Source organism: Suricata suricatta, chromosome 10 (assembly GCF_006229205.1).
Source record: "Suricata suricatta isolate VVHF042 chromosome 10, meerkat_22Aug2017_6uvM2_HiC, whole genome shotgun sequence".
Classification (NCBI taxonomy): Eukaryota; Metazoa; Chordata; class Mammalia; order Carnivora; family Herpestidae; genus Suricata; species Suricata suricatta.
In genome coordinates, this window is record NC_043709.1 from 84,942,441 (window position 1) to 84,950,885 (window position 8,445).

General features: G+C 42.2%; 1 pseudogene; it reads left to right on the forward strand.

The window, feature by feature from the left end:
- The first annotated feature begins 5,783 nt into the window (after positions 1-5,783).
- LOC115305273 lies at positions 5,784-7,557 on the forward strand (annotated as a pseudogene).
- Positions 7,558-8,445: the final 888 nt, after the last annotated feature.

An 8,445-nucleotide genomic window follows, 5' to 3' on the forward strand; every position in this document is an offset into this window, starting at 1 on the left:
TACATGTTGCTGTCCAATTTTCCCAGCACCATCTGCTAAAGAGGCAGTCTTTTTTCCATTGGATACTCTTTCCTGCTTTGTCAAAAATTAATTGACCGTACATTTGTGGGCCCAGCTCTGGATTCTCTATTCTGTGGTGATTTCTCAAGAAACTACATATCCAATTATTATAAGATCCAGGAATCCCACTTCTGGGTAAAATCCCACAGAATTGATTGCAGGGACTCCAAAAGACAATTGTTTACATGTATTCATAACAGCATTATTAATAACAGCTAAAAGATGAATCCATCAGTGGATGGACACATGAACGAGATGTGGAGTATTATTACCCTAAAGAAGGACATTCTGACAAATGTTCCAACCTGAACGCACCTCGAAGACATTATGCTAAGTGAAATGCACTGGTCACAAAAGCACAATTTTGTGTGATTCTACTTACATGAGGTACCTACAGTAGTCAAATTCACAGAGAGAAAGTAGAATGGTGTTTACCAGGGGCTGCCATGAGGGAAGAATGGGGAGTTATGTTTATGGGCACAGAGTTTCAGCTGAGGAAGAGGAACAAGTTCTGGAGATGATGGTGGCAAACATTGCCCAAAGTGTGAAGGTGAGGCTGTCTTGGATCATCTATTTTATATTACAAGACCCACCCTGAGCACATTCTAATGTTTTCTTGCTTCCATTTTCTTTGCATCATGGAATGCAAATCCAAACAATATATATTCATATTACATATTTATTTATTCTTTGCTTTCAACTGCAGCATGTAACCAAGTTGTATGGAGGGATTTCTGTGCTTTTCCTGGTTTATCTGCAGTGCTGAATAAATGAGAATCAGTCCATGGATGGACTTAGGGAGAGTGTAGGATATTTTGTTTTTGAGGTGGCCAAACTCAGAGGGCTCTGTAATTGAACGAAATTTAAATATCACTGTTACGTCTTTGTGGGGAGGTGAGTGGCTGGGAGATGGTTTCCCAGAGGAAGAAAGGTGATACAAGCATTCTTAGTATCCAGTAAGGATCCTCCAGAGACAGTTGAAGGAGCTGAAGGAGAAAGAGGAATTGGAAAAAGGAAATATGTTCAGAGGGAATTTGTAGGAGGGGTGCTTCATCTTTCCTTGTTCTCCACCCTCTTTTTGCAGGTATTCCTTCTCTGTGTTCTCCATGTCCTGACAATTATAGGATCCAGTTACCCTTCAACTTACTCCTACAAGATTATCTCATGTAATTCCTTGTTGAATCTGAAGTGCAGAGTGGAGTCAACCCCTCTTTCAGTCATAGACTGTTGGCATCACTGCTTCCTGTCACCCCTTTGCAAGCCTTTTATTTTACCCCTTCCATCCTGATCTCTACTCTCATTTCCCCTTGTCACTGGATCCACTTGCTTTAAGGTATTTAACAAATGCCCTTCCTATCCATGCTCTATATGTGTATTTAGATATATTCTTTCACTCTACAAATACACAGTTGTAGTGTGGTGAGTACAGCCAAGAGTAAAACAATCAAAAATGTCTGCTTTCATGGAACTTACATCTCTTGGTGTGAGGAAAATAATAACCAATTAAGTAAAACATATAGGACCTTGAATAGTGACAAGAACTATAAAGAACAGAGGCCATAGGGATAAGTTTTTGTGGATAGTCAGGAGCATTTTGAAGTTTTATATGTGGTGATTAAGGAAAACTGTGCTACACATGTGCTATTTTACCAAATGCAGTGAAGTGAGCAACCATGTGGCTGAGTTAGAAGTGGTATAGTTCTAGGTACAGAAGGTACAAAGGCCCTGAGGTAGGGTCTTGCTGGTATGTGAGGAAGCCAGAATGGTTCAGAGGCTAGAGAAAAATGAATGGGAAGAGAGAGAAACAGGCTGAGCAGGGAGAAGGTCAATAACAAATACTGTAGGACTTCATAGGTCATTGCAAATGTAGACTTTGGCTTCTACTCTGAATAAAAAGAGAAACCAGTGAAAGATTTTAGCAGAGAGTGACGTGACATTTTTAACAGCTATAAGCATATCTTAGAAAATATGCACCACTGTTTGGCTGTTTTTTAAATGTATATAAATGTAACTGTGCTGTATACCTCATCCTCTTCTACCTCTGCTACTTAACATTGTTTCTGAAATCTATCCATGTAGTTTTCCTTAATCTATCTTTTTATTTATGACTTATGTGTAATATTTCATTGTGTACACATGGCACATTTTACCTGTACATTCCTCCAGTAACAGAGGCTGGCAAGCTCCACATTCAAAAATAGTCTTGTGAACGTGCTCACCTGAGCCTCCTTATAGATTCAGGGAAGAGTTTTCCTGGGGTGTATATACCAGAGAGGGATTATGGGTTGGGAGTGTGTGTGCATCTTAAGTCCACTAACATTGAGCTTCAGGATGGTGACCCCAGTTACACTCCCTCCAGCAGTGGGTGATATTCTGTATCTTCTCATCGATTTCTGATGTTGATCCTATAGGGAAGTTAAATAAGGTTCCTTGTGGTTGAGGAAACCTGAGGCTTAGAGAGATCAAGCAAATTACCCTGGTTTATATAGTGAAGTGAAAGAACCAAGGCTCAAATCCAACATTTCTGGCATAACGTTCATTGCTCGTAGCACAATAGTACCCAGCACTGACTCTTCTATGAATAAGATGTGACATGCATAGGCAAAACTATTTATGATGGTGATCAGGAGGATGATATTTGGGGCTTGCATTTTCTTGATGCCTGGACTAACCCAGTAAGCCTAGAACCTCCAAGTGTTTAGTACCTTGTAGGAGGGTGTCCAATCAGGGTACTTAGCATTTAAAGGCAAACTGTATGGACTAAAACTGTTTTCATTGTCTCATGAGAGAATGGTAACTAACAGGCTCAAATTTTAGTGGATGATTTGGGGGCTAGAACTTTTATAAAGACTAACTGATTTTCAAAGTTTGAGAATTTAGATCAGATTCCAATATTAATCATTTATGAAGATTATATTAATTACATATTGTTTGCTAGACACTGGGCTAAGTACTTTATAGGCATCATTTCTCTTATGCTTCACAATTATTCATTGAAGTACTTTTACTCTCATTTGACTGTTACTGAAACTAAAGCACCAGGAGGTTAACTAATATTCCCAGAGTACCCGGTATAAGGTTGAGTTGCAATTTGAACCTGCACTGTGTACCAGCGGAGCCTTAGTCCTACGAGCTAAACTCTGCTGCTTTCCATGAAGGAAGCTTTCATAATCTCTTCTCTTTGAAATTGAGGCCAATTTCTTCTCTTTGGGGACATTTAGAGCAGCCATGGAAAGGACAGGGCTAGTGGACAAGATATCCAAAGGAGAAGATATGAACTTTGAAAATGTTCCCTTGTGTCTTCATTATGCCTTCTTCTGTCCCCGAAGTGAGAACCTCTGACTTAGGGCATCCCGCCTACATTATGGGGCCTGAGCATGATGCCTTCAAAAAATTTGACAATTCTTTGTCAACTTGGGTGCCTTATGTTTGCCATGAAAGATGTTCATCTAGGTTTCATCAGTTTGTTTTCCTTCACACTTTTCATTTTGCTTGCCTTCTACAAGGACGGTAATACAATTTATATCTTTTCCTATATCAGGATTATAAGTATTGTTAGGATACTAAGCAGGTCTCTCACAGTCTGGATTATGTTCTCTTTCAGGTTTCTATTCTCAGTTTGTGTATTTGTTCAAGTATTTACTGAGCATTTAACTCACACTTTGATAGAGGAGAAAGGCAGACTAGCTGGAATCTGATACATCATGATGAATGGCATATACCGAAGGCTGGGTGCTGTGAGAGCACACAGGAAGGGCAACATAAGGGTCAGGGGAGGTTTCTAGGAAACTGGTGGTTAGCTAAGTCAAGGGATAAGAGGGCATTAGAGACATGTAATCTGGTGAGTGTGGAATTTCACAGCTGGAGCAGGAACTGCACAGGACATGAAGCTGGAGGAATCAGCACAGGTCTGATGATGAAGGAAGGGAGGAAGAACTATGAAGGAAGGGCAGTGGGAACCGCTGAAGGGTTTGAAGCCTGAGTGAGGGTGGGGAACACATCAGTGACATTTACAGTGTGGAAAGATTCCATGAGTTAATTATTGACTCTGTCTATGTTGTATGTTTGTTAGTAAATCATAACATTAGAACTAATGGTTAGTTAGATGGATTTCTAAACAGAAGCTTTGACCCATAACCTCAGGACTCCTTTTGATAATCTGTAGAAAATACTTCAATTTTGACTTGATCTTACTGTCTTTAAAAATTTCTGACCAAATTTCCTAAAAGTCTCTCAGAACCAATGCCTAGTAAGAGGAAAATAGGGGTTGCATATCTTTTTGTTTCCTCTGTTCTCCGCTACTCATATCTGGGGCATTGCTGTGAATTGTTTACCCAAAGTCTTGCTCCACTTGATGGAGGGGGCCATTTGAATAGTAGCAGCAGAGGAGGGGGAAGGAGGAAGCTTATGCAGGATTCTCTCATTAGGAAAATGTATTTGGCATACTAAGACCATGGTTTGAGCGACTGAAAAATAACAATAGCGGAAAATTAGTAGGGAGTTACATGTGTGTGTTTTAATATAAGCTCACAGAGCAGGGCAGGGTCTCCATGTGGCCGGATGCTGGCAACACAGATGGCCCAAGGTGTTTATAGAGAAGGTGTGGTCAGTGAGGAGACTGTTTGCAGAAGTGAGCTCACCTTCTCTCCTGGAACCTAGAGAGGGATGAGACAGAAGGAATTGTTTTGGCTGTGAGAAACTGAGGTGGGTGACTGACTTCTTCCCTTCCTACCTATCACACTCTCATAACTGTGCACATATAAACTGTAGTAAGTTTTGCCTGGTTGCTTTGGGTGAAGTTTACTAAATTTCAGAATTCACAAAATGGCCTTCCTGGATCTTCTTCCTTAGTAATGGTTACTTGGTTGGTTTATGCACCTATTTCTCCAGTGTTTCCTCATGAGTCAGCCTGTTCCTCTAGTTCTTGCATGGAGTTCTGAAGGCCTGACTCTTTCCCCCTCATCCTCTCTTCTCACAGCGCCCCCTGTGGGCCTAGGTGGGTAAAGGGAAGGCTTGGACTGTGCATTCCTTGCCATCAGTACAGCTAAATGGATCATGCAGAATGAGGAGAAATGGGGCCATCTGACCTTGAGTACTGATTTGGGGGTAAAGAGTTTTAAGACAGTGGGACCAATATTTGTATTTTAAACTAGGATGATATTTCAGAAATGGTTCTGTAATTGCAAAAAGGACTTCTAACCCATGAATTAATGTGTTATAACTTATGCTCAAGCACCACCAACCATCACACGTGTAAATTGTTGCACAAGAAATTCATGCCCTGTTGTGTCCTACAGCTTAATTAATCCATGAAGCTATATGAGTAATGTAAATGGGATTTTGTCATGTGGTTTGTAAAAAGGAAAATGTTGGAACATATTTGGCACTTTTCAGGAGAGAGTTGAAATTCTGTGGTCTTTTGTTGCAATTTCTTTGATACTTGGGCTACAACAGGTGACATGGGACTTCTGAGCTGTTTTTGTGAACTTTCATTAGTTGCTTGAACATCATTGTTAGTAAATATTTATTGTTTATTTAGGCATTGAGAAGAGCTGTAACATAGCAGATGAAATACAAACCAGCAGCATTGAAGCCTGAGTAACGGACCTCCGCAGCCCCAACACAACTTGGCTTCACTCAGCCTCACTGAACCTCATCCCAGACTCTGCTCCCTGGGCTTGCTACAGCTCTCTCATCCTGGATCCTCTTCGATTCCAGCTAGAATGCTGCGCCAAGCACTTCATAGATTCGGTCAAAAACTGCTGTGCAGACCCACTCTGAGGGCACCAGGGGCTGAGAAATCCCAGTGGAGAACACTGAAGACTCTAGATTTAGTGGCCAAGGGTGTGAGCCGCATAGTGGGTGTAGGTGTGTATGTCCTGGCTTGTGACGTGGTCAGCAATCAAGCAGGACCCTCTTTTGTGATTTGCGTTGTTGGCTGGCCTCTCTTCTATGTTCGCTGGGCTGTGCTCTGCAGAGTTTGCTGTCCGGGTTCCCCATTCTAGCTTTGGATATCTCTACATCTATGTCACTATAGGCGAACTCTGGGCCTTCATCAGTGGCTGGAGCTGTATCCTCTCCTATGTTGCTGGTATGACCATTGTGTTTAGCACATGGATGTTAACTTTTGACAACCAGCATGGGAACCGGCTCTCTCAGACTCTGCAAGAGAGCATCTCAGAGCACGTTCCCCGAGTCCTTAGAGAATCCCTAGAATTCTTTGTTCTGGGTTTTATGCTATTCTTCATGCAATTCAGGAGTTTGTGGTATTATGAGACATTTTGGTCTTCTACAACTGCCAAAGTGGTCACATTGGTGAAACTTTTGGTTCTCAGTTTTGTCATCATCTCTGGCTTCATTAAGGGGGACCTGCACAACTGGAAGCTCACAGAAGAGGACTACATAAAGGCTGGACTCAATGGCACCTCTACCTTGAGCCCTCTGGGCTCTGGAGGATTTATGCCTTTTGGCTTTGAAGGGATTCTCCATGGAGCAGCTACCTGTTTCTATGCTTTTATTGGTTTTGACTATATTGTTACCAAAACTGAATATGCCCAGAATCCCCAGCGTTCCATCCCCAAGGGCATTTTGATTTCACTGTTCATCTGCTTTTTGGTGTATTTTGGTGTCTCTTTAGCACTTACACTTATGATGCCTTACTACCAACTCCAACCTGGGAGCACCTTGCCTGAGGTATTTCTCCATATTGGCTGGGTCCCCGCCTACTATGTTGTAACATTGGTATTCCTGTGCATTCTTTCTGCCAGCTTTCGGGGCTTATGGCGGCCAATATATCGGGTGTCATATGAGATGGCAAGGGATCACCTACTGTTCCATTTCTTTAGCTTTACATCTTACTTAGGAATCTGTATTTTGATGACCATTGTGCTGGTTGGAATTATTGCATTCACTGTATTCATTGGAGCCACTGATATCTTGGACCTAGGGTCAATTGGGTCCCTGATTTCTCACTCCTTGGTGGCAATTTGTGTTCTCATTGTCAGGTATCAGCCTGAGAGGAGGAATGAGGAAAATGAAGCATTGGTGCAGGAGGTGAATGAGACTGCCGCAGAACAGCTGACTCTACAGGGGCTACTTTTCCCATGCAGCTCCACCCCGACTCCACTCTCTGGCTGGGTTGTCTTTGTTTGTTCTTCACTGCTTGCTCTGCTGATCATTCTTCTTTGCCTGGTGCTGGCCCAGTCGCCAGTTCTGCTTTCTGGGGACCCAGTGTGGATTTCAGTGGTTGTGCTGCTTCTTATGCTCATCTCTGGGATCACAGGGGTCATCTGGAGACAGCCCCAGAGCTTCAGTCCCCTTTCCTTTAAGGTCCCTGCTCTGCCTCTTCTCCCACTACTGAGCATCTTTGTGAATGTTTGTCTTATGATGCAGATGACAGCTGGCACCTGGGTGGCATTTGGCGTTTGGATGCTGATTGGTTTTGCTATCTACTTTGCCTATGGGATACAGCACAGCTGGGTCACTAACCCCACTTAATTTAGGGCCAAAAGTGTACACCTTGAACTCAGCAGTGCCAGTACATATTTGGTTTGACATCATCACACCTGAATGCAGTCAGGTTCCCCTGCATAATAATGGAGTACTCTTGATTGCCAGGGAAGGTAGGCCTTCCATGGGATATTGATGGGGGAACACCAGTAGAGCTTTGTGTATATTGTGGAGTGAAAGATGTGTCTTTGCTCTTTCTCCTTTTGTTTTTTTATTTACTTGTCTAGTTGAATCATGTCTGTAGTTGCTTTCTGACTTTAAAATATTATTATTAAAAGAAACTAGAGGGGCGCCTGGGTGGCTCAGTTGGTTAAACCTCCGACTTCGGCCTAGGTCAGATCTCACTTTCGTGGGTTCGAGCCCCGCATCAGGCTCTGTGCTGACAGCTAGCTCAGAGCCTGGAGCCTGCTTCAGATTCTGTGTCTACTTCTCTCTCTGCCCCTCCCCCTCTTATACTCTGTCTCTCTCTGTATCAAAAATAAATAAAACATTAAAAAAATTAAAAAAAAAACTAGAAAAAACATTTTTGATTTCCTTGGTTAAAAATCCAGTAGCTGGGAGGGGGGTGGTGCCTGGCTGGCTCAGTCAGTAGAGTATGCAATTCTCCACCTAGGTGGGACTCTTTGAGCCCCACGTTGTGTGTATAGATTATTTAAAAAAAATAACCAATAGCAGAATTACTGGATCATAGGTACTTTTATTTTTAATGTTTTGAGAAACCTCTATACTGTTTTCCATAGTGGCTGCACCAACTGACATTCCACCAACAGTACATGAGGGTTCCTTTTTCTCCATATTCTGGACAATACTTGCTTATCTTGCCTTTTTGATTTTAGCCAATCTGACAGGTTTAACATGATATCTTATTGTAGTGTT